This window comes from Mus caroli, unplaced genomic scaffold, assembly GCF_978045245.1.
Source record: "Mus caroli unplaced genomic scaffold, Mus_caroli_1 scaffold_9, whole genome shotgun sequence".
Taxonomy (NCBI): domain Eukaryota; kingdom Metazoa; phylum Chordata; class Mammalia; order Rodentia; family Muridae; genus Mus; species Mus caroli.
This window is the reverse complement of record NW_028227264.1, coordinates 116837120-116864216: the sequence shown is the minus strand read 5'-3', so window position 1 is coordinate 116864216 and position 27097 is coordinate 116837120. Positions and strand designations below refer to the sequence as shown.

Sequence of the window (27097 nt, the reverse complement as noted above, 5' to 3'; positions counted from 1 at the left end):
AACTCATCGGAAGGGACTAAAAAGAAGGCAGAGGGAATTTGGATCTCTGTGAGTTCAAGGTTAGCCTGGTCTACATAGCAAGTTCCAAGGCAGCCAGGGCTACATAGCATCTCATTTAAAAAAAAATAAAAAGGTCGTACATACTCTTTACCATTGAGCCACCTCTCCAGCAGCAGCACTGTCATTCCTGTTTCTCATTAAAGTCTTTCTTTCAATGCCCATTTGCTATTGGTATGTTTTATGTAAAAATGGGACAATACCGTGGTGGAATAGCACACTTACCCAGTAAACACAAGGCCAGGGTTTGTTTCTCAGGGCCACAATCAATCAACAGAGATTAAAAAAAAAAAAAAAAAAAAAAAAAACCAACTCATCTGTGCTTTTTATTGTGCAGTTCTTTTAGGCAGGACTTTCCCCCTGTCTCCTCAAACGCTGTTCTCTGAGGACACTAGTGGACCCAAAGACAGAGACTCTCCTCTCCTCCATGAAGTAAGTCTGCCTGCCGGTGTCCAGGGCCACTAGTATTAAAGGCTAGAGATCTTCTCGATCAATCCTCAGACTTTCTGATTCTTCAACTGTCTCAGGGTCCAGGGGTATTTCAGGGGCGCTCTCTGCAGATAGCCAGCACTCTCCGCAGCCCATCCCCCATGCAGTGATGGCGTTATCATCCACCTTCACTAAAGGAAACAGAAAATGATCCAGATACTGTGGGCGACAGAAAGAAATTAGATCCAAGTAACTATGAGTCACCAAGTTCACTGAGAGGACTTAAAAGGAAGGCGAGGCTAGATCTTGAGGAGACTGAGTTAAAGTTAACACTGCATTACCCGGGTCCTGATGTTCATCAAGCTGCCTAACCTACACTACAGGGTGCTCCGGCATCCTCAAATCTAAGACCCGGAACCAGAACCGGAACAGAAACTCCCTTCGTTGTATTTGATGTGTCTCTACCAGAAGCAACAGTGAAAGGAACAGGATAGTGGGCCTCGCGTAACTTCTCATGCCCAAGCGCAGTGAATTGTGGACTCCGAATTTATATTCCAAAGCCTAGACGCAAAGCAGTCTGATGAATGTACTGGTTTTGTTCATTTGTTTTCATTTTGAAGTTGCTGATTACCAGGATGTTACAAGGAGTGTCTATCCAGACAATCTCCAAATTCTCCACAGAAGGGGCAAGGCTAGGGAGAAGATCTGGGGTTCTAACCATTCCCCCCGTATAATGGAGACTTCTAGAATTTCATGGCAGGAATCAGAACGCCTCTGCAGGTTTCATTGTATTCTTTGTTGCTCAGAAACAAGTCTCTCAATCCAGTCCACGAGTACCCGGAAGGAGAATCGTTGGGGAATCGTCTAGAAAGTACCTACCTTACTCAGAAACGTCACAGCTTTCCTCCGTATGAAAATCATTACTTTCTGTGCCTTTGGGTTTATTTTTGTTTGGTTGGTTGGTTTTTGTTTGTTTTTTTGTGTTTTGTTTTGTTTTGTTTTTTACCTATCAGAAGTGACACTCCTTCCCTCTCATACCTTAGATCAGATTAGATGCATACTATCTCCCTCCGCGGAGCTGAACGGGCTCCGCCTATAGCATTGTAGTAGAGTTTGAACCGCAGAGAATTCAAGGACAGACTTCTGAGGGGGCGGGGTCTGGATCTGCGTGTGCGGGCTCTAGAACCTCTGTGGTGAATGAACATATCAAAATATGTGTCCACCCCCCTGAATTCGAGTTTCACCTAAGAAGTAAGGATATTGGAGCCAGCCCAGGCGAGTTCCTGTGGGATGGACTTGGCTGATGCATAGAGAGTAGGTAACACTGGGGCTGGAGAAACAGCTCCGGGGCTCAGTGCGCTGGAGAATCCACGCCCGACTCCCAGCACCCACCCAGTGACTTAGCCCACAGTAATCTGTAACTGTGGTTCCAGGGAATTTGACACACTCCTCTGGCCTCTGAGAGCACCAGACATAGGGTGCACAGACATACATGTACTCCAAGCACCCATACACATCAAAAAAAATTTTTTTTAAAAGAAGAGTGTTTAAGGTAATGTTTTTTCATATAAAATATATGCACATTCAAACTAATTAGACTATGATTACCAGTTCATTTCTTCACACATTAAAAATATTGTTGTATTCTCCCATGAAGCCTTATCACCAGCCAGCAAGGAGAATCCCTTTTTTAGGGTTATTGAGTACACATTTTGCCTATAAATTCATAGCACTGGGTCCCTCAGTTGCTATCTTGGCCACCCCTCTTCCCTGAGCTGGAGAGCAAATCCAGGGCTTGGTGTATCCTAAGCAAACATTCTACCACTGAGCTACACCCTAGCCCTTATATTTGCTTTTGACATCAAGTAGTACTTTATATATTCTGGATATTATACTTGGTTAATTATATTGATATTTTTGACATTTTTTTGAACATTTACTATTCTCAGAAAATACCACAATGAAGTAAATGATGAACAATAACCAAAGGAAAAAAAAACCCACTTGAAATTCATGAAGCATTTTACATTCTAGTGTAGGCACGGAAACAATAAGCAGAATTTATTATGTACTAAATTTTAGGTTCTCTGTAATGAACGCCATAGAGGGCGAAGTAGGGATGAGGGATGGTGGGTCTGGGGTAATTTAAGATGGTGGCCTGGAAGGTCTCACTGTCGAGAAGACAGTGAGTAAAATCCTTAAGGTTAGAAAGCAGCAGGTCCTAGAGATAATGTGGTGGAAGACACCTTAGGGGACAGGTGTGGCGACAAGTGGATGGTGGATCAGGAATTCAAAGTTGTATATTGTTGAGTGACCTGGGCTCAAGAAAAAGAAAGGAAAAAGGGAAGGAAGGAAGGAAAAGAACGAAAAAAGAAAGAAAGAAAGAAAGAAAGAAAGAAAGAAAGAAAGAAAGAAAGAAAGAAAGAAGGGAAGAAAGAAAGAAAGGAAAAGGAAGAAGACAGGAAACCACAGGATTCGAAAGGCAGTGGTATGTGGATCTCTTTGAATTCGAGGCCAGCCTGATTTTCAGAGTGTGTTCCAGGAAAGCCAGGACCACAGAGAGAAATCCTGTCTCTAAAAGCCAACCAGCTAACTAACCAAAATAAATGAATAAATAAATAAATCTATAAATAAATCTATAAATAAAACAATGATATCAACAAAGATCTGAAGTCCAAGGAGCACAAAAGTAACACACACAAAGACCTTGAAGTGACAGCACAAATGAATGTGTAAGGAACGCGGAAGATGTCACTGTGGCCTAAGGGGAGCAGGAAAAGCTGGGCGTGGCCACAGCTGGGATTCACAGTTACTGTGAGCTGTGCAGCTGTGGGTGCCTAGCGAAAGGAATGCTGGTGCTAGCAAGGAGGCTGCTACAATGACGTTTTCCTCCTTGATACAATGACAGCTTTTTCCTTCTTGGTGGAATGGGAGCTATTTGAAGAAAGGAAAGTTTGAGCAAAGCCGAGGTACAACATCATTACTTTTTAAAAAGCCCACTGGGAGGTACAAACAGGAGCAAACTCAATGGCTTTCACCATATCCTGGGTGAAGATAAGGATTAAGATAAGGGGCAGCTTGAACTAAGCGACAGATGGAGATAGAGGCGGGAACGTGTGATTAAAGGGAGTTAAAAGACAACCGGTTATCTACACCCCACCTGAAGGTGCATAGCATTCTTTGGGTAGTTTTTGAGTAGCTCTTGTTTTTCTTGTCTAGAAAAAGTTTCTCCAAAAATGCAGAAGAATTCAGATTAAGGACAAAGCAAAGCTTGACATTCCATTGCTGAAGGCTGTCGAGTCACTTGCAGTGACCAGGAAATGGAGGTCACAGCTTGGGAGTTTTCGGAGCCTGAATTGATTTTCAACATAAAAGTGGCAAGAGTCACTGATGAGTCAACATGGGAAATTAGCAAAACTGAGAAAGTAGGAAGACTGTAAGCTTTTTTTCCTGAATGTTTCTGACTTTAGAATGTTGATATTTCTGGGAGTTAATAATGGAAAGACTCAAGTTGCCCAGTGTGTCTGAAGGAGCACGGGCTTACATGTAGATCTGCTGAGTCTGATCAGCTTTGGACATCAAATGTGGATGCCGTGTCGGGCAACTGTATCTATGAGCTTGGAACTCAGGAATATTTAAAGTCAGTTTCATAAATGGTAGTGGACACCTAGGTTCCCAGCACCTGGGAAGAAGAGGTAGGAAAACCAGAAGTTGACCAAATTGCAACAGTGAATTTGAGGCTAGCCTTGGCTACCTGAGAGCCTCTCTCTAAGTCAACCAATAAATAGGAGCTTTGTTAGTCAAAATTGTTAAGGAGACAAACAGCCCAAATCTCAGTGGATTTTATGCCATTGTTACATTCACATGGATTACAGAGTTTTCTCCAGTGAGTGGCCAGTTCTCGGCCTGATTCAGTTGCCTTCTAGCCATTGGGTTCATTTGGCAGTTAACCATCACAAAACTAGCCCAGCCCTGCAATAAAGCCAAGCTGCATATTCTGCTTAGAAGAGAGATTTTGAGATAAATCCAGAGTGCAGATTTATAATCTTTGTAGAAGAGGAGGAACAAGTGGTCGTAAATCATAATTTAAGCTACTGCCGTGAGCACGGTAAAACACTGAAGAGAAGAAATCCAAAAATTGAGCTCTCTGAGCGTTCGAAAGCTTTGGAAATAAGCAAGAGTCAAGAGACAGAGGAGGAGCAGTGGAGGAAACCATGGACGCCAAGAGAGAAAATATCTCTCCAGAAGATGGAATCTCACACATGGCCGATCGGGAGGAGATCTAGCATCACTCAGTGGATTCAGCAGTGTCAGAGGCTTTGGTGATTTTGACAAGAAAATCAATGATGTGCTGATATGGAGAATAATAGAAGACACTGGATTTGTTTGTGTGTGTGTGTGGGGGGGGGTTGAATGCCCTTTCCAAACATGTTGTAAAATAATCTCCATTTTAGTGATAGTAAGAGAATCCTTTTCTGGCTCTCGCTCTGTTCTCTTCCTCCTGCTCCCACTTCCCCTCTCTCCCCATTCCCCCATGCCCCCGCCATGTGCTCATGGCCGGCCTCTTGTCTCTGTCTCTGTCTCTCTCTCTCTGCCTTTCTCTGTCTCTACTACCTTGCTAACTCCCCTCCCCATGCCCTGAATACACTCTATTCTATATGAGAGACAGACAGACAGAAACAGAGAGAGACCCCTTTAAGAGGTGATTGGGCTGTGAGGGCCATGCCCTTAATGGTGGACCCATGAAACTCTTGCCAGATGGGCTCCTTGCGAAAGGACAAGACTGATTCCATTTTGTCTGTCCTCTGCCTTCTCTCTCCTCATCTGCCATGGGATGTCCATCAAGAAGGGGCTCAACCCACGCTATCCCTCAACTGTGAGCGAATTTGTTTCTATGCCTCAGCAACAAAGCCTGTGGTAGTCTATTATCATAGTCCAAAATGGACTGAGTTAGGGGACAAGCCCCTGACTAATACAGGCAGGAGGCAGAGCAGAAAGAGAAACTTAAGAAACAACGGCCACAGGCAGGCCGTTCTTCAAGGGGCAGAATGGAGAGACCACTTAGCAGTTAACAGCACTGGCGGCTCTTCCCAGCACCCACATGGCAGCTCGCACCTACCTGTCTATAACCCCAATTCCAGGAAATCTGACATCCTCACACAGACATACATGCAGACAAAAAAAAAAAAAAAAATCAATGCACATAAAAAAGAGACATGAAAGCATGGCTTCATGGTAATATAAAAAATTCAGCTAAGAGAAGAAAACCAATGATACCCAGAAAAATAAAGAACGTTTCCCTCTCTGTCCTTGCATGGAACCCTGGGCCTTAAGGGGCACTAAGCAAATGTTTGCCCGCTGAGCTGTCTGTATCTGTACCTGTTGGTGGTCCCTGGCTAGGGCTGGAAGCTATGAGATCCAATACACAGTAGATGACTGCTTTTCATTAAGAATATAATCCCAAGCCCGCGTGGTGGCGCACGCCTTTAATCCTATCACTCGGGAGGCAGAGGCAGGTGGATTTCTGAGTTCGAGGCCAGCTTGGTCTACAAAGTGAGTTCCAGGACAGCCAGGGCTATACAGAGAAACCCTGTCTCGAAAACAAAAAACAAAAACATATATATATATATATATATATATATATATATATATATATATATATAATCCCAAGGCAGGTATTGTGATTCGTGCCTACAGCCTCAGCACTTCAGAGATTAGGGTGAGAGGACCAGAAGTCTAAAGTCATCTTCCATTGCAATGCTGTCTCAAAACTAAACCAAGCCAAACAACAACAATAACAACCCATCTATCTGACAGGTAAGAAGCCAGAGTAAGCAAAAGCTCAGATGAGTGAAGTGTTGCAGGATAGCTGACCACACCGGGAACCCAGAGGTTGTGTTACTTACTGAAACAAAACGAAACAAAACAACCACCTGTTTCTAGCTGTGATGTGTGGCTCAGCCTTAGCACACACCTTTAATCCCAAAGAAGGCAAAGTTAGTTTGTAGAAGGAAGCACCAATGTTTGAAAGTGATGTCTTATTGAACGGATAGTGGATCAGAAATGTAAGGCGGTCATTGGCTATGCAGTGAGCTTACGGCCTGCTTGTACTACAGGAGACATTGTGTCAAAAAACCCAGAAACCAATAACCCACATAAGTGTGTGCTGTATAATCTTTGTGTAGTCTGGATTTCCCAGCTCATCCGTTTATCCATCAGCAGGATGTCCAAACAGCCTTTAGACTCACCTTTGTGTGTGTGTGTGTGTGTGTGTGTGTGTCTGGTTGGTTCTGGCTTACAGTCTTCCCCTATTTCCCTCACTCTGCCTGCCTTATCTAGCTATTTTATGGCTGCCCACATTCTGACTCTGACCACTAATCCCAAAGCAGGTCTTAGGATATCATTTCAAAATTTCCACCCAAGGATAACATTGGAGATGTCACAGGTACAAGCGCCACTTTTTTTTTTTTTTTTTTTTTTTTTGGTTTTTTGAGACAGGGTTTCTCTTTATAGCTCTGGCTGTCCTGGAGCTCACTTTGTAGACCAGGCTGGCCTCGAACTCAGAAATCCGCCTGCCTCTGCCTCTCAAGCGCCACTTCTATGGCCAGCTGTGTTCAGCCACTATCTGTTGTGTCCTTGTCCCTCCATCTCCTCAAGGCCACAGCCCATATGTCACAGTCTCTGGAGGACACCAGCTTTCATCCCCCTGGCATAAGTGGAATAGCTGGAGTACTTCAGAGAACCATCTAGACCAGAGCACTCCCAGAAGTGTTACATCTTCATTCTTAAAGCTTCAGATCTTTCATTGACCGCGGGCTAATTTTGGTATAGTTTGAGATAAGATCTTTCCCCCTCTAAATATTTAACTGCTTGTCATCATATAATTTATCAAACTATTTGCATGCTAATTTTTATCATCACTTCTCAAACAGCCTTCGAATCTACCTTACATATATTTTTATATCCCATTGTTGACACCCTAGTTTCAGCTACTTCTTGCCATCTGGATCACTGCTACAGCCTTCTCACTCTGGGTTTTCCATCCCTTACACACACCTCGAATAGGATGACCTTTATGTAACGTAAAATTTATCACGTTGCTACTGCATGCAAATGTCCAGTACTCATTGAATTTCCTCAGGATGAAGGGTTAAATGATGTTAGCTTATTTATCTGGACTTGCTCGGACTCCTGAAGAGAGAGAGAGAGAGAGAGAGAGAGAGAGAGAGAGAGAGAGAGAGAGAGAGAGAGAGAGAGAGAGATCTGTCCCCCACAGCCTTTTTAAAGTTTTTTGTTTTTTTTTTAAAGCATGCTGAACATTCTGCCTCATTTTCAGACATCTGGTCTACTTTGCCTCTGACCTACCCCCACTGCATTTTAGATGACCAGGTCATCCAGTCTTTCAGGTTTCGCTAAGACAGCAGGGCCTTTAAAGCTTATTTTGTGATGTTCTTCCTTGAGCCTGTTCAGTAAGGGCTTCTCCCCAGGTGCTTCTCCACCTTAGCTCTAATTGTGCATTGTTGCAAAGTCTAATTTACCTCTAGGTTGTAAACTGTGTGAGAACCCAGCATGGGGGCTGCCTGGGTTAGTTTTATCTGTCAGTGACGCAGCCTAGAGTCATCCAGGAGTGGAGCCTCAGTTGATTGAACTGCCTACATTAGACTGACCCGTGCTCCTGCCTGTAGGGGATTATCTTGATGGTTAGTTGATGTAGGAAGGTGGCGGCTGTGGGTGGTCTCTGGGCAGGTGGTTCTGGGTTGTGTAATGGAGCTGGCTGAGGGCGAGTATGCGTGAGTCATCAGAAAGTCCTCCTTGGCTTCTGCCGTATTTCTTGCTGTGAACGCTTCACTGGATAGCAAGCACACCTGCCTTCAAGCTCCTGCTTAGAGTTTCTGACCTGACGACCCTCCACGGCAGACTGTGACTTAGAAGTATAAGCTAGATAAACTCTTTCCTTCATTGGTTTTGCTGAAAGTGTTTATCACAGCAACCAGAACGGTGGCCCACAACCCATGCTACCACATGGGAGATAGGGACAGTGACCAATAATTCACATACTTTCCATAGAAATTTTGAGCCTACCCTGGGCTCTAAGAGACACTGTTAGAAAAATAAAAATAGGGATTTTTGTTTGTTTATTTGTTTGTTTCTTTTTTTAAAATTAATTTATTTATATATTTATATACATATATTTATATTATATATATTTATATATGATTTATATATTTTATGTATATGAGTACACTATCACTCTCTTCAGATACACAGAAGAGGGCATTGGATCCCATTAAAAATGGCTGTGAGTCACCATGTGGGTGCTGGGAATTGAACTCAGGACCTCTAGAAGAGCAGTCAGTGCTCTTAACCACTGACCCATCTCTCCAGCCCTATTTGTTTGTTTCTTAAGGCAGGAAAGACGGCTCAAGTCTGGTAACTTGAGTTTGGTCCCTAGGACCTACTTGGTGGAAGGAAAGAAATGACTTTGGCAAGTTGCACATCCTGACACCCACATAACCACCCTGTACCCTCCCCAAAACCACTCCACCACAAAATAGAAATGTTATAAAAACAACGACAATGAAAACCCTGGAAAATAGAATCTTCTGTTCTACCCTGTAATCCCTGGTACTGAGAACGCAGTCAGTTTGTCGACTTGTTTATTCTCCAGGCTTGGAGCTCGACCAGGGCTGGTCTCTCAAGCGCTAGGCAAATATAGAAACATTATGTAAATATTTTCATATATATTTAAAAAAATTTTCATTGGCATGTAGTCATATATATTCTGTGGATTTTTTTTTTAATTTGTCGAAAACATATCAACTACAAGGAATATGGCAGACGCTATGTAAACAGTTGTAGTTTGTGTCAGAGGGAATTTTGTTGGTTATGATGACCAGAGTTTGTTCTGGAGTTTCTTACCAAAAGTTGTCTTTTGACTCTACATACATGCTGTGGTGCCCTCACTGATGCCTGTCATATACACAATAATAATAATAATACATAAGCAAAGATTTAAAGATGAAGAAAATAATTTTTAGTTGCTTATTTGTTTGTTTGTTTGTTTTCCAAGACAGGATTTCTCTATGTAGCCCTGGCTCTTCTAGAACTGGTTTCTACAGACCAGGGTGGCCTCAAACTCACAGAAATCTACCTGCCTCTGCCTCTCAAGGGCTGGGATTGAAGGTATGGGCTACCATGCCCGGTGAGATAAAGAACATCTTACAGTCGCACTGACCACTTCAATTTTAATCCGTTACTACAACGCCACATTCCCAGCCAGTCTTGTGTTCCTTCTCTGAGACCCTTCTTAGCCTCAATATTCTTGCAGTTTGCTTTAAGTCCCTCCATCGGGCCGGTCTTCAGACATTTTTAGGCTGCTCTCTTACCAGATCAGCCAGATCTTTGCATGCCTGGTCCCATGATCCTGCCCTTTCTCTAGAAAGGGTGGAGAGCCTCCTTTCTGAACATGTGGAGGGGAGTTGGGGAATGGGGGAGGGAAGAGGTTAACACTGGGAATCTTCCACAATCTCTTCTCCATTATACTTTATAATGACAGGGTTGTTTTTTTTTTTTTTTTTTTTTGGTTTTTCGAGACAGGGTTTCTCTGTGTAGCCTTGGCTGTCCTGGAACTCACTTTGTAGACCAGGCTGGCCTCGAACTCAGAAATCCGCCTGCCTCTGCCTCCCGAGTGCTGGGATTAAAGGCGTGCGCCACCACGCCCGGCTTTAATGACAGGGTCTTAATTTAACCCAGGCGGTCCTCGCTAAGGATGTCCTTGAATTTCTGACCACTTCTGTTGCCACCTCCTGACAGGTGAACACCATCAGTTTCTGTGTCTTGGTGGTGAAACCCTCGGCTTTGCGCATGCTACGCAAGCATTCTATCAACTAAGTCACACCCTCAGACAGGGTTTCTCACTGAACCCGGAGCTCAGCGATTGGCTAGCCGGATTGGCTAGTGAGCCCTGGGCATCCTCCTGTCTTTGCCTCGCCAGCCCTGGGAGTTCAGGTTTATATCAACACACTTGTTTGTTTGTTTGAGTGCGGGTCCTGGTGGTCCACGCTCACATCTTCATGCATTCCTTGCTAGCACTCTTCTGCCTAGGTGATCTCCCCTGCTCTTTGTTTTGTTGACATTTTGAAGTCACTTTTCACAGCATTTACTTGTCCTGGAGAGGGCTACAGCACACAGACTCATCTTTGTTATAGCGAATATGAAGTTAAAAGAAAAAAAAAATAGAGCACCCTATTGATTTTGTTGTTTATGAGTAACTGATCATTTTCAAACATCTGTTAGCCACTGAAATTTATATCTTTGTGAATCATTTGAATTCTTTGTTTCTCCTAAAGAAACTTTAGTGCTTTTATTTACTTTTTTTTTCTTTCCTATGTAGGTTCTCACGGTTTAAACTAACCTTCAACTTGCAATCCTCTGCCTCCTGAGTGCTAAGATATGGACCTGCCTGCATGGCTTCGGTGCTATAAATGAACAAACAAACAAACAAACAAGCTGGAACTATGTCTCAGAAGCTAGGGGCATTGCCTGCTCTCCAAGATGACCAGAGTTCAATTCCCAGACCCCATATGGTAGCTCCTCTATAACTTCCAGTTCCAGGGGATCTGATGCTCTCTTCTGACCTGTGTGGGCATAAGGCAGGAACCATGGTTCACGGACATACATGCGGGCAAAACACCTATGCACATGAAGGAGAAGGAGGAGGAGGAGGACGAGGAGGAGGGGGAGGAGGGGGGGGGGGAGAAAAACCAAAAACCAAACCAAAACAAAACAGAGCTGATAAGATGGCTCAGTGGTTAAGAGCACTGACTGCTCTTCCAGAGTTCAATTCCCAGCAACCACATGGTGGCTCACAACCATCTAGAATGAGATGTGATGCCTGAAGCGAATATATATATATAATTAAAATCAGTTTTATTGAGTTTTTCATAAATTTAGAATTGCTTGTTGCAAATATGTTCTACGTTAACTTAAAGGGGTTTTTTCATTTTCTTTTTTTCTTTCTTGATATAACAGAGCCCAAACCCAGAGTTTAAACCCCTCAGCACATGTCTTATGACTGGGCTGTTCGTAAAGCTCTAATTGTATCTTTTATTCCTGAAATTAAATTTTATATGCTTAAATATATTGATATGTTTCTTTATAGTTTGTATACTATTTTAGGCTTAATATTCCCTTCTGTATCCACAGGCTGGATATTACTTATACCTTATTTTTGTTAGAGAGTTTTAAAAAGTTTTCCTTTTAACTCCATCCATATGGAACTTATTTTGCTTTATTTTTAGCTAATGTGCAGAAATTTCTAATACATTAGAAATATTATTCTTATGCCTTCCAAAATTGCTCCAACTTTTTATTCCCCACTTAAGTCTATCTTATTTTTATTTTTCACACATAGAAACATTAATTTTTTTGGTAGTTAAGTCTATTAATCATGAGTGATTTCTCTTTGCTTTTCCGCTTAGAAAGGACTCCCTATCTAGAGATTTGATTTACACTCAGATTTTCTTTTTTCTTTTCTTTTTCTTTTCTTTCTTTTTTTTTTTTTTTTTTTTTTTCGAGACAGGGTTTCTCTGTATAGCCCTGGCTGTCCTGGAACTCACTTTGTAGACCAGGCTGGCCTCGAACTCAGAAATCTGCCTGCCTCTGCCTCCCAAGTGCTGGGATTAAAGGCGTGTGCCACCACTGCCCCACTACACTCACATCTTCATTCCCCCCACCCCACCCCCACCCCATTCTTCCTTCTCTCTTTACTTTGTTTTCTCTTTCCTTAGTGTTTGCATCCTGGTGGCTTTCAGTACAACAGAACTCCTAAGCTTGCCTAAGTCACTTCTGCCTCTTGGGGGGCTTACAGAGCAAGAAAACTGTGGGGTTAGGATGAGTTTATAGTACAACCCCCTTTCCCTCTTTCATTTTTTTTTAAAGACTAGAACAGTTCAGTTTCCAGTTTCCCAATAAATATTCATATATCTGACGATTCATAAGCTGTTGAAATGAAAAGTTGCCTTTGGATACTTGGTAAATAAATTTAGCCGTTTCTGTAGAGAGAATGAGAGCAAACAGACAAAATGGTCCAGTTTCTGAAGAGCAAACGCTCTTGCTTCTCCTTATACCTGGGGGTTCTGTTCTACGTCATTTCCTTTGAAGTCAGAGGGGCTCTGTGCAGGATCCGCCGCGAGACCGGCACACCAGCCTCTATACATGAAGGTGTGAAGTGCCATTACGATAAACTATCCGCAGTGTGGCAGAGGGAACATTGGCTTAATACACTTGGCGGTTGCCCTCGCAGATCCCACTGTCTGTGAGAGCTTTGTTCGACTGGAGCAAACAAGACCGTTTTGAATCTTGACACACAAGGGCTCTTTCAGCAGAGCATCCCGTTCTGACAGAAGGCACAGTGCTGGGCAGACATTGCAGTTGCGAGCCAGCACACTGAGGGCATTTCCCTCATATCCTCCCCGTCTGTAAAGAGTCTGTTTTCCAGTCCCCAAAGTGATTTCTCTATAGATTGGAGGGATGTATAAACATTTTATGTGTTTACGCTCATGCAGAATGGAGGGCGAACTGCAACCATATAAAAGTAGCCTGGCCTTCCCAATATGGAAAGAGAATTCTTTGCGAATTTTACCTCGTGAAAAGCAGAGTGTGTCGTAGAAACGAACATGTTGGAAACATGGAGTTGCTACAGTTGCTTTGAACCTCAGGGATACTGTTCTGCCCATCACTCTGCAGAATCCTCTGTCATCTATCCCAATGTCCCTGTGCCGTTCATTTGAAACCTAAGTCAAATGATGTCAGCTTCTTAATCCTAGAAACATTAGAATGAATGAGAGGTAAGAGAGATTGACCAGGGATTCCCCCACCACCTCTCCCATGCCCTCACTTTATAATAGTGTCTGCTTCCTTATTCCATTCCTTATTCCACACCATTCTGCTCTGTCCCCAGGGCTTTTTCCCCTCAGGCTGTAGCATGAATTCAACTTTAAGAGCCTTCACTTTCAAGTCTGTTTGCAGGGCAGGACACCAGCCCTTGGGCAGTAGTTTCTTCTTTTGGCTACCATTGGAGTAGAGGAGACATTTTCTTTCTTTTCGGTTCTTTTCTCTTTTTTTAAGATTTATTTATTTACTATATATATGTACACTGTTGCTGTCTTCAGACACACCAGAAGAGAGCATCAGATCTCATTACAGATGGTTGTGAGCCACCATGTGGTTGCTGGGATTTGAACTCAGGACCTCTGGAAGAGCAGTCGGCAGAGCTGAGCCATCTCTGAAGTCCCAGGAAACATTTTCAATTTAACATTCTAAATGCTTTTTTTTGGGAAACCTGTGTGGACATTTTACATTATAGACAATGTTTACATCCTTGAAGTTGGATGAGATCACCAATGGAGGAAGTGTAGATGAAGGAGACGAGAAAGAACTGAGTTCTGGGTGTATCGGTTTTGGTTTTGGCTTATTTTTTTTATTGGATATTTTTTTTATTTACATTTCAAATGTTATCCCCTTTCCTGGTTCCCCACCACCACTTCTGAAACCCCCTATCCCATCCCTCCTCCCTCTGCTCTATGAAGGTTCTCCCCCACCCACCCACCTACTCCCACCTCCCTGGCATTCCTCTGCACTGGGGCATATAGAGCCTTCACAGGACCAAGGGCCTCTTCTCCCATTGATGCCCAACAAGGCTATCCTCTGCTACATATGCAGTTGGAGCCATGGGTCCCTCCATGGGTACTCCTTGGTTGGTGGCTTAGTCCCTGGGAGCTCTGGGGGTTTGGGGGAGGGGGAGGTCTGGTTGGTTGATATTGCTGTTCTTCCTATAGCGTTGCAAATCCCTTCAGCTCCTTCAATTCTTTCTTTAACTCCTTCATTGGAGACCCCACGCTCAGCTCAGTGTGTGGCTGCGAGCATCCACCTCTGTATTTGTCAGGCTCTGGCAGAGCCTCTCAGGGGACAGCTACATCAGGCTCCTGGGGTATATCAGTTTTAAGAGATTGAGGGGAAGTGTGAGATAGAGCTGTCTTGGAGATTGTTCCACGGTAGTCCATATAGCTCCACTCTTTGAAGTAACAGCCTCATTGGAGGCCAGGTATGGCGAATTGTCCCTGTAATCCCAGGTTTTAGGAGGCTGGGGTAGGGGGGTTACTACCTGAGCTTTGAACTTTCCTATAGCCACACTTTAAAAAAGAAAATGCTGGGATTCTTTGATGCCCTCACACTTTCTATACATTTTTTTTTTTAACAAATCCTTTAAAACATTACGTTCCATCTGACAGTTGGTTGGTCATGAGTGATGGAAGCAGTCTCCCCAAATTAACGGCTCTGTTACTCACTCTGCACTTACCACAAGGTGCCTTGGGTGCCTTGTAGCCTCTCGGCTCTTTTTCTAGGAGCCCACAGCTCATCTCCACAGCTGGCATTTTTATTCTCCTCTGGGACTCAGAGTTCTTGGTGCTCTTTGTAATGTCCTGTATCTTGCTCATGATAATCGTGCAATAAACATTTGCAGTGGTTTAGATCCAGGGATATTTCAAATAAACATTTTTAAAATTAGAAATCACTTCGGGTTTCTACATACCTATGTATCTTTTTAAGTGCACTGAGCTCTCTGTAGGAGTAATGAAAGCTCGCCGTTAATTTACCAGAAGAGAAACATTTTAAATATGTGTAGCTAGGACTTATTGCTTAAGTCTCCTTTCTTCTTTCTCCAAAGGTCATTTGGTTTTTTCTTCAGGGAGCATTCTCCTGAAACACTCCAGTCTCTGCTCTCCAATACTGTCACCACACGTGCTCTATCTTTGTAGGTGAGACCCTCTGCCTTGGTGACATACAGTTTGCACGTGAGTTTCTGCTGCTTCAGAGCAACTTGAGAATTCTGTGCTAGTCACACTTCTACAGCCTTGGCATCGGTCCACAGTCACCACTCAGAAAGCACCTGGTCTGCTGGATTCCTTGCCCGTGAGCACGCTGGAAATGGCCAGAGAATTCTATTACATGGCCCAGGGAATATGAAGGAAAATGAAATTTGCTTTACCAAGAAAGGAGGTATTTGAAATGCATATGGTTCCATCGGGAGTCTTAAAAAGGCATAGCTTTGCCGGGCGGTGGTGGTGTACGCCTTTAACCTCAGCACTTGGGAGGCAGAGGCAGGCAGATTTCTGAGTTCGAGGCCAACCTGGTCTACAGAGTGAGTTCCAGGACAGCCAGGGCTACACAGAGAAACCCTGTCTCGAAAAGAAAGCCAAAAAAAAAAAAAAAAAAGAAAAGAAAAGAAAGAAAGAAAAGGAAAGAAAGAAAGAAAGAAAAGAAAGGAAAAAAAAAGGCATAGCTTAAAAGGTAAAGTGAGGTAAAATGGCAAACAGGTTACAAGTTCCCGATGTAGCTCACTGCTTGGTGAATATTACAGTGTTTACAATCACTCACACACTAATGGGTACAGAGGTGCACAGTAAACTAGCCATGGTTGACTCTGTGTGTGTACGTGTGCGTGTGCGCGTGCGCGTGTGTGCGTGTGTGTGTGTGTCTAGGGCTCTGGATGCAGCAGGTGAGCATTCTACCACTGAGCTACACCCCTGGCATAACTACTAACTTAATACTTCAAGACTGACAGTGGGAAGAATTTTGAAAATTCTTAATACAAAGAAGTGATAAATGTTTGAAATAATGAATATACCAATTACCAATCATATTGTTAGATACTGTATACAAATATTTAAATATCACACTATTCTCCATAAACATGTATAAATAAGTCAATGAAAACCTTAATATATTAAATAGATGTAAGACATATTTATACATTATATAATATATACATATATTTATATATAAAACATAAATAAATACACAAATATAACATATGTAATAAATGTATAAAATAATACAAATATATAACTATATTCATATGAATTTAAGCATATAATATATTATATTTACAGTATATTATGTATTATATACAATATATATTATCTAGAGTATATAACATAAATATATAAAATATTATAATATAATAAATATGATATATAGTATTATGTATTTTATATTATAGTATATAATTATATATAATATCTATATTATTTACATATACTATTTAGTTACATATATAATTATATATTACATATTATATATAATGAATACATATCTTTAACCCTAGGACCCCATGGTAGATAGACAGCCAGCCCCCACAAGTTGTCCTCTGACCCCCACCCATACAAATAAATAAATAGACATAATTTCACAAATATATAGAAGTAAAAATCAGAGTTATATTATTATATATTATATAAAATGACATATGTAACATACATAATATATGGTATACATTATTGCATTATATATAATATTATAATATGTTATATATTACATACATGCCAGGTTTGGTGGTATATGCTTGTAATTCCAGCACACAGGAGGTTGAGGCAGGGGGGTGAAGAGTTTGATATCAGGCTGGGCTATAAAAGAAGACACCTAATTTCTAAAACAAAAATAAAGCAAAACTATTTACCAAAAGACAAGCATGCATAAACAATTAGACTCATAGTTATAAATATGACTGCACATGTCCCACTCACAAAGCAAGCACCAGTGTATCTGCAACTTGCCACTTGCCATGTGTGTGTTGTTTAAGTGCTGCAGATTAAGCTTGGGCCTTGCACATGCTAGGCAAGTTTCTGTCTCCAGCCTCAGAGCAAGCTGGCATTAACATCTGAAGAATGAACCTAAGCTCTAAAGAGCTTATGGCTTCTGGTAAATACTTCCATTTTGTTTTGCCAAGCGTGGCAGCACATGCCTTTAATCCCAGCATAGGAGGCAGAGGCAGGCTATTCCTGTGAATTTAAAGCCAGCTTGGTCTACGTAGTAAGTTACAGGCAGCCAGAGCTATGGAAAGAAACCCTGTTCTCAAAATAATTATAATAACTTAAAATATATCCTTTTAATAGGAAAGTTTTATTAAAAGTAAGTACAAGGAAGTTCAAATGAACTCTGATTTGTACTTCTCTATACTTGTGAAAATGCTGCAGTCTTCTAAAAGTTATGTTTATTTATTTATTTGTGTGGGCGGGTTCAGAGGACGGCTTGTGGGATCTGGTCCTCGCCATCTCCCATGGCGTCCTCTGGACCAGGTTGCCAAGCTTGTAAGTTGTTACTCCAAGTGCCTTTACCCACTGAGCCATCTCACCCATAAAAATGCTAATTTCTTAAAACAATTTTTTTGGGGGGGGGTCCTGTTCTGCTAGGGCCTTAAGTGTATATGTCATAAGCACACACAGCGCCTACATATCGGGTTTTGTTTGTAGGAATGTAGGTGATCTTCCACAGGCCCTTACAGTAAAACAGATCATTTGCTGTAGTTGTGGCTGCGGAGAGGAAGGAGTTAGGGAATTGGGATCATTAATGGTAAAGAGGTGCTTTCAGATTTTACCCTCACACCCGTCCTATAACAATCAAAACAGCGTCATTTATTACATAAACAGCCATTAAACTGAAAAATAAATGATTCACTATTACCTGTGCTATCTAAATTTCACACTGCAGGGCTTGTAGGGTAAATGCTGGCGTGGTGGTCTGGAGGAGAGCTGAAATCATTCTTCAAGTTGTGAGCATTGACGCTAGTTTCTCTTGGGATAAAGTATCCCTTGTTAGCTTTTGTACCCATACATTGTATCCAGTCACAGCCACCGCTAACATTCAGTGGGCTCTTCTAGTATTCCTCTAGATGGACTCTGTTAGCATTACTTTGTTAAACTCCTGCAGAAACACAAGTTAGGCATTTTCAATTGTCCTTTCACAGTTAAAGAAATAGACCACCAGGGCTGGAGAGATGGCTCAGTGGTTAAGATCACTGGCTGCTCTTCCAGAGGACCTGGGTTCAATTCTCAACACCCACATGGCAGCTCACAAGTGCAGGTAACTCCAGTTGCAGGGGTCTGGCACCTTCACATGGACATATGTGCAGTCAAAACACCAATGCACATAAAATAAAAATAAAAATAAAATAAAAACCACTTTGGGCTGGAGAGATGGCTCAGAGGTTAAGAGCACTGGCTGCTCTTCCAGAGGTCCTGAGCTCAATTCCCAGCAACCACATGGTGGCTCACAACCATCTGTAATGGGATTCGATGCCCTCTTCTGGTGTGTCGGAAGACAGCGACAGTATACTCACATACATACAACAAAATGAGATCTAAAAAATAGAAAGAAAAGAAACAGGCCACCAGCTGGTAAGATGGCTCAGTGGTAAGGGTTCCTGATGTCAAGAAGGAAGATCTAAGCTCTATCCCTGGGCCCTACATTGTGAGTGGAAGAGATACTAACTCTCTTTCAAATTGTCCTTTGGTCTCTTCATGTGCACTGGGGGGCAAAATGCCTACTTCCAGCAACTAGCTAAATAAATGTGATTTAAAAATAAAAGAAACTGGCCAGAGAAGTTTGCCCTGCACATACTGGTTGCACAGCTAGGGTCACACAGGGCTAAGCCGCCTCTCTCTGGCAGTGTAACTTGGGATTCTGCAGAGGAGAGAGAGAGAGAATGGAACTGGTCTGTGGTTTATGATTTTGACTTTATTTCATCGTTGGCATATACACTTTTGTCTAATTGGGAGGTGACTAAAGGCATCTGGGGCTGGTTGGTGTGTTGGTTGAAAATTACTATTATTATGAGGATGGTCATTATAGTATTTAGTAATTATGCAGTGCTTTATACTTCAAAGACCTGCGCTTTATAATCATTTATTAGCCATGTCTCAAAACATCTCTATGATATAAAGATGCATTTATCGTGTGTATTTTGGAGGAGGAGCAGAGAGGCAGAGAGAGATGGGTGACCATTTTAAAAATAAAGTGAAAGATATAGGTTGTGTATGTGTTTATGTGTGTGTGTGTGTGTGTGTATGTTGGGGAGCGAGGGATCAGAGGACACCCCTCACACCATGTCGGCTCTAGTTATCAAATTCTGGTGCTCAGGCACACGCCCTTTCCCAATGAGCCATCTTGCTGGCCCCGGGCCAACACTTTAATTAAAAAACAAAACAAAATAAAACAAACATACAAACAAAATCAATGAAGGTGAAATGTAACCCTGCCTCTTTCACACTGATTTAAATAACTCAGTCCTGGCAACAAGCCGGTTAATTAGTTTAACCCTTTTGAAGGACATTATCAGGTCTAATACGTTTTCTTAATATTTAATTAAAAATTAAATGCAAAAACATGTTAAAGATTGATGCCCCTTCCCTCTGAGGGTTTTTTGTTTTTGTTTTTGTTTTTTTCTCAGAGACAGAGTTTCTCTGTGTATCCTGTAACTCACTTTGTAGACCAGGATGGCCTCGAACTCAGAAATCCCCCTGCCTCTGACTTTCGAGTGCTGGGATTAAAGGCGTGCTCCACCACACCCAGCGCAACGATTCAATTTTACTCTCTCCCATTTCTCCACCCGACCGCAATGTGACTACAGACACTGGTTCTCCAATAGCAGTCTTGTGTTGCATTGGTTTACATCCATTGTCTGGGAGAAAAACAAAATAAAACAAAACAAAACAGACTTTGCTCACTATAGACGTAGAACTCGGTGATAAATTTCAGTTAGAGACAAAAACTTCACCACAAGCATTATATGAGAATTTCAGAAAATTTCAGATGTCTGGCGGTTTGTATGCTTCAGAATGAAGACGACAAACAAGTCAGTGTGTCGTGGGCAGCAGAGGGAGGAGCTCCTTGTGGGTTTACTCTGGATTCCTCTAGACAGCCCTGGAGCAGATAGGCGCATTCTTCCGTAAACTGAGCATCTTTTGGGTGGGAGGCAATCACGGCTATGTCACATGGGGAAGACTCAATAAATATTAGTTTAGTGGTTAAGACTGCGCCTTCAGAGACAGATTGTCTGTCTTCTTATTCTGCTTCTGTTCCTTGCTATCTACCTTAACCAGCAGCAAGGCTGCTCTCCACTCAGAACAAAGGGAACAGAATGGCCAGATCTCAGTCTTACACAGTTGTTTCTAAGTATCTGATATTGTCTTCTCTCTCTCTCTCTCTCTCTCTCTCTCTCTCTCTCTCTCTCTCTCTCGCTCTCGCTCTCGCTGGCTCGCTCTCTCTCGCTGGCTCGCTCTTTTTTTTTTTTTTGGCTTTTCAAGACAGGGTTTCTCTGTGTAGCCCTGGCTGTCCTGGAACTCACTTTGTAGACCAGGCTGGCCTCGAACTCAGAAATTTGCCTGCCTCTGCCTCCTGAGTGCTGGGATTAAAGGCGTGCGCTACCATGCCCGAGTGTCTTTTCTCTTTTCCATACAGTTGACAACTAGTATCTACACCCCCCTTACGTCATTGGTGGCAGGGATCTGGGGATGTAGTCGCTCAGTTGTTCCAGTATTTATCTAAAATGCATAAAGGTCCATCTCCGGCACCTCATAAGCTCAGGTTTAAGTCATCTTTTGCTACATAGTGAGTTCAAAGCCAGCCTGGGCTACACATTTTGTTCAAACAAACAAACAAACAAACAAACAAACAACCACAAGGGCTGGTGAGGTGGCTCATCAGGTAAGAGCACTGACTGCTCTTCCAGAGGTCCTGAGTTCAAATCCCAATAACCACATGGTGGCTCACAACCATCCATAATGAGACCTGACACCCTCTTCTGTTGCGTCTGAAGACAGCTACAGTATATTTATGTATAATAATAAATAAATCTTTTTTAAAAACAACAACAAAACAAAATCCATTGGTGTTGATTCATTTGCTGTCTGTGCTTGCCTTTGTGGGCTCTCAAGAGCTGGTATCCAGGAAAACTACTTTCAGACTCTCTTAAAGTACTTTGGAATAAATAGTTATGACAAGAGTCTATACCTCTTTCTTTTAAAATATCTATATTCTCTTCTGTCCTGGTGGCCCCAGACTTAGTGTCTTCAGTGAACACTTTACTTATGAGAGGGAGCAACTCACTAACCTTGATGAGGAAGACAATGGTGCCTTGTGCCAGATGTTTGTGTGCCAGACGTGTGTCAGAGTAGTTTAAGTTTCAAGAGTTGGCAGAAAAAATTTTCTTTTTGTTTTTTTGTTTTTTTGTTTTTTTGAGATAGGGTCTTGAATCCCTGGCTATCCTGCCTCTCCTTCCAAAATTCTGAGGTTACAGGTAAGCACCAGCACTCCAGTGCTTTAAAAACAACAACAACAACAACAACAACAACAACAACAACAACAACAACAGCAACATCTTTAATGTGGTCCTGGGGAGTCAAACCCAGAGGTTTGTCCATGGCAGGCAAGCAGTCTTCAGGCTGAGCTACATCCCGAACCTCAGTTTTAAAGCTTTGCATTGATTCAGCTGGAGAGATGGCTATGAGGTTAAGAGCTCGGTGGTTCTTGCTGAGCACGGTGGTTGGGTGTCCTCAGTACCAGCACCCAGGAGGCATAGACAGGCAGGTCTCTTTGAGTTTGAGGTCAGCCCAGTCTACACAGTCAGTTACGGTCCAGCTGGGCCAGCTAGGGAGACATAGTGAGACTCTGTCCCCAAGACCAAGCAACAGAAGAGATGGCTCTGTGGTTAAGATGGCTGCTCTTTTGGAGGACTGGGTTTAATTTCCAGCATTCACATGGCAGCTCACAACTGTTGTAACTCCTGTTCTGGGGGTGGGGCTGGGGGTAGGGGTGGGGCTGGGGGTGAGGGGGATGCCTTCTTCTGCCCTTTGCAGTGCATGCAGATGGTAAACAGGCATCATGGAGGGAAAAACACTCCATATAAAACCAACCAACCAACCAAAAACCAACCACAACAAATCCACAAACAACAATAACTACCACTGCTACCAGTTACCACCAGTTACCACCAAGAAGACCATGCACTGCTTTTCCAGGGAACCCCAAGCGTCCCAGGGACCCCAAGTGTTCCCAGGACCTATATTGGGTGGCTCACAATGGAAAGAGACTTAAGTTCCAAGGCCTCTAAGGCCTCTGAACTCCCTGGGAAGCGGCTCTCACGAATATACGTAGCCACACACACAGACACACACCTACACGCATCATTAAGAATAAAACAAACCTTGTGGGTGGAGAAGTGGCTTAGTGGTTAGGAGCAAAGGATGATCTTACAAAGGATCTGGGTTCAGGTCTCAGGACACACATGGCGGCTCACAGCCACGGACAGGTCTCGTTTCAGAAGATCCAGTGTCCTCCTCTGACTTCTGTGGGCACAGGGAACAAATTCATACACACACATATATATATATATAAAAAAAAACCAAAAAGAGGGAAAAATCTTTAAAAAAAAAAACAACTTTTGAGCTTATTTTATTTTTATATGTTTATTTATTGGTACAAAACGATGGGACACGTACGTTCCAGAGCCATTTTCAAACCTTTCTGCACCCACCTGGAATAAAACACTTACGTATTGTACACAGTGCGAGTAGCATCCTTTGCGGTACATTTCAAGCACTTGCGCCAAAGAAAGGATCAAAGTTGAGGTAAACAATGTGTGACCATCTTTAGGTTTAAATCGAAACAAAACAAAACTCTAGTTAAGCATAGTGACACTTGTCCATAATCCCAGCCCTTGAGAGGTGGAGGCAGGAGGATTAAGAATTGGAAGTTAGCCTGAACTACATAGTAAAATCCTGTCTGAAAATAACTCTGAAACATCTAAAAGGCTCTTAAGTCTGGGAGATTTGACAGTATCAGAGTAGGCAGTGAAAAATGTCTCAGGGAAGTTTGGAGCCCAAGCTGGGTAAACTGGGTGGTAAAGGCCCAGGCCTGTGTTAAAACAAACGAAACATAAACAAAGACGGCCATTATCTCCAGGCCTGGCTAAGGGTGGACGCTGAAGTGCACAGCTCTTTTGTTTAACAAACTGCCTTAATGGATCTGGGAAGAGGTGCTTTGCAGAGACTGGGTTCTCGCCTTGTCGTTTCACCAGGCATGGGGTCTGTGTGATTGGCACCCCCTTGAGCAGCACTCAGGCTGTCTTCTTTGTGAACAGGACCCCCTGGGCTTGTGCAACCTGGCTATGAAGTCAGTAAAGATGACCTGGAGTCTGGCCTGAGATAAAGATTAAGACCTAAACCCTTCTAAGTAATAAAATAACAGGAATTTTAAGTCTTCTTTGGGGTGGGGTGGAGGGGTGGGTGGGGGGAGGCAGGAGGGTGGAAGGGGCTTAAATGGAAAGATTAAAAAAAAAAAAAAGCAAGCTTTGGATTAAATGTGTGTTTAGGGTGAAGGTGGGCTAGCATTTGGTACCAAAGTGGGGGGGTCTGTGAACCTTGTGTCACTTAAATTACAAGTTTGACAGGGTAACCTAGGGTCTTGGGCATGTTAAACCTACTATCATTGAGGCATACCCCTGCTCCTTGATTTTTAGTCAGGGACTTACTATATATAGTTCAGGCTGCCTAAACACCGGGGTTACAAGTCCACAAGTCCTTCTGCTCTCTACGTAGTTAACAACAACAACATATAAGAGCCTCTATCAGCTTCTATATCCTTTAGAAGACACTGTCAAATGAAGTTAAACACTTTTTTTTTTTTTTTTTGGAAGGGGAGTGGGACGCTCCTCTATATGAATCGGGGAAGAAACAACAAAAACTCCAAAGCCCAGGCTTACAAACGTGAGCAATGTGTGTCTAAACGCACAATACTATACTTTGCCTTTTTTTTTTTTTTTTTTTAAAAACTGGTTTTTCTTCAAAGAGCTGAAAGCACTTTTATTCCCTCATTTCTTCTGACATTCTAGTGTGGGCAGGGCAGATTTATGATAGCATTATTTATAGATGGGAGAAATTGAAAATAAAGATTAAATCGCTTACTCAACGCTGCGTGGCTGGGGTGGTGGAGCCGCTGGAATCTCCTTCTGCAGGCTCCAGCCACAAAGTGGGACGCGCAAGAGCTTTGGAATTAGAGGGATCTTTGAGCAATGCTGTTTCTACCCGGGAACAAGAATGTGGCCTTAAGTCAATTACTTCACCTAGGCCTCCGCTATTCTCATTTGTAAAAGTAAGACCATAAAACCTCATGGCACATCGAAGATGGATTCAGAAAACGCATGTAAAGCCTTCAACGCGGAGCAGATTTCAAGGAAGATTTGTTTCGCCATCTCCACCCCCACGCCCACCTCAGAATCATCTGGTTCAGTTTCAGTAAAAATCCAAAAAAAAAAAAAAAAAGAAAAGAAAATTCCCCCATTAAAACTCACTTTCCCCATTTTTATCTCCCGTGGAAAGAAAAAAGATGAATAAAAATGTTCCAAAATGTTGTTTAGTTAGGCAGGAAGCCTTTCTCTCTCTCTCTCTTTCTCTCTCTCTCTCTCTCTCTCTCTCTCCTTCTGACTAGGCGTTGTAACTCAGTGGCATTTGCTTCCAATGGGCTTAGAGACAGATTTGAATCCGCAGCACTACAGAACTAACACTCCTCTCCTCTCCTCTCCTCCCAACCAGAACCACAATCCCGGGTTGCCGAAGGTCCTGAGTTCAAATCCCAGCAACCACATGGTGACTCACAACTACCCGTAATGAGATCGGACGCCCTCTTCTGGTGTGTCTGGGTGAGCAGAGTTGACCGGAATGAGCAGAGGTCCTAAAATTCAATTCCCAACAACCACATGAAGGCTCACAACCATCTGTACAGCCACAGTGTACTCACATACAATAAATAAATAAATCTTAAAAAAAAAAAAAAAAAGAACAACAATCCCATGCTGTAGATTTACCACAATTAAGAAAAGAATATGCAAAAGATAGGCTATTAGAATGCTGTAGTTCTTTAACTGGGCGTCTTATCAGATGCGAGGTGGGGGCGGGGTGGTTGCGGAGGAGGGGCTCTTAAAACTAGGGTTGTTCCGTCTAATCCTTGGAGTTAAAGCTTTACAAGGTCTGGGCGGGGCCTGGCAATTTGCATCTTTAATACGTTCCCAGGTGATGCGGAGCTGCCAGGCCGGCCACACCTTGAGAAGCCCTACCCTGGGTGAGTGAAAAGGTTGGGGATGGGGCCCAGCAATTTGTTTAACAAGCCCTCCCGGTGATTGCGAGGTATTTTCAAGCCTGAGACCTGCTGGCAGCGTGGTGAAAAGCACCTGAGAACACAGCTTCACTTTTAAATCCAGGCTTCACCACTTACCAGTTACGTGACAGGCTGTGATTGAGGGTTCCCCTCACTAGGTCTCTGGGCTCTGTGTGTGTGCGCGCGCGCCCGCGCACTCGTGCTCCTGTCTGGGATTGGGGGGTGGAGATGGTAAATGGTTTGGAGACAGCCTAAGTTTTGTCTGTGTGGGGTCATTTTTTTTTTTTTTTTTTTTTCTTCTTCAGTCTACTAGGAGGCATGAAAGGCTGCTTGAACTTGAGAATTCTGGAAGTGTTTACAAACACTTCTGCAATTACATAAAGCACAAGGCAGTACTTTATATACAGCAATAGTGATGGCATTGTTTGCATCTTAAATTTGTAATAAGGGGTTTTCTTTTACTCTGCCTTTCTCAAAGCAGATTGTCTTAACACTCGTCCCTGCAGTATTTAACAGACACTAAGCATGCTAAGAAACTCTCTTCTTTTTCTCCCTTCCTTTTATCCTCCTCCTCTTCCTCCTCCTCTCCTTCTTTTTGGACCAGAGTCTTGCTTCATAGTCCTGGCCACCTTTGTCTGGAGACTCACTGTAAAGCTTAGGCTGGCTATAAACTCTCTGGACTCTCCCTGCCTCAGCCTTTTTAGACTGCTGGAAACAAAATAGCTCGCCAGGTTTGAACCCTTTTCTTCCTTGTGGGGCTTCGCTTCATACTGAAAACCTGCCTTTAATATTTGATACATTTCTTGATTATGTGACAGAGCAAATCTTTTAAGATCGTCTCACTTCTTTGCCTGACACTGATTCTGTAGGCTCTCATACTGTCTGTCTTTGGTAAGAGTTTCAAAAGTGCCCAGGTCTTCTCTATTGCTAGTTACTGGTTAGGTATAAGAATTGTGTGGACTTACTCAGTTCTGGGTACTTTGAAATGTTTACTATTGCGTTATGCATTATATTATTTTTAACGTCTACAATCCAGAGATGAACACCACACACACACACACACCAGGGTGAAATATAAAGAAACAGGATCCTGGCACTAAGATTGCATAGCCCGTCATCTCAGCCTTTGTTTAAAGTGCAAAGGATGACCCATATAGGGAAATACAGTTTGGCTCCCGTCTTTGAATAATTTGAAAAGTCTTGTTTGGGGCAAATGAGAGTTCTACACATACCACAAATTAAAGTAAAACCAAGAGCCAGCATATGTGGTAAAGTCCGATACCTTGGCCGATTTCCTTCTCTGTAAGACACAGAGAATAAAAGCACCAATTTCCAGGAGTTTGAAGGTTATTAAATGAGTTAACGCCACCGAATCGCGTAATGAATGCCCTGTCTGCCACGCCGTAAGCCTTCCTTCGATAAATGTCAACTGCATTTTCACGCGGGACAGAAGCGAGCAAGGATAACACCACCGGCCGGTTGGCAAGCCGGTGAATGCTCTGGGCTCGGCGAAACTAGACTCTCCGGGCCCCTGTAGAATTAAGTGGAAGGGAGCGATCCTAACAGGCGTTAAAATAAGGGGTGCCAGCGTAGCCCGGGGCCCGCGGGACCACAGGCGTTA

General features: G+C 42.9%; 1 long non-coding RNA gene across 2 annotated transcripts; it reads right to left on the bottom strand.

Annotated features, from left to right (window-relative positions):
* Window positions 1-387: 387 nt before the first annotated feature.
* Window positions 388-27097, bottom strand: LOC110303848 (uncharacterized). 2 transcript variants are annotated; one of them, XR_015048564.1, is made up of 5 exons: window positions 26759-27097; window positions 22529-22670; window positions 19808-20005; window positions 18010-18249; window positions 388-705 (listed from the first exon to the last, which is right to left on the bottom strand). It is a non-coding gene; the product is annotated as an uncharacterized LOC110303848 (long non-coding RNA). The 2 variants fall into 2 exon arrangements; XR_002378968.2 differs by lacking the exon at window positions 19808-20005.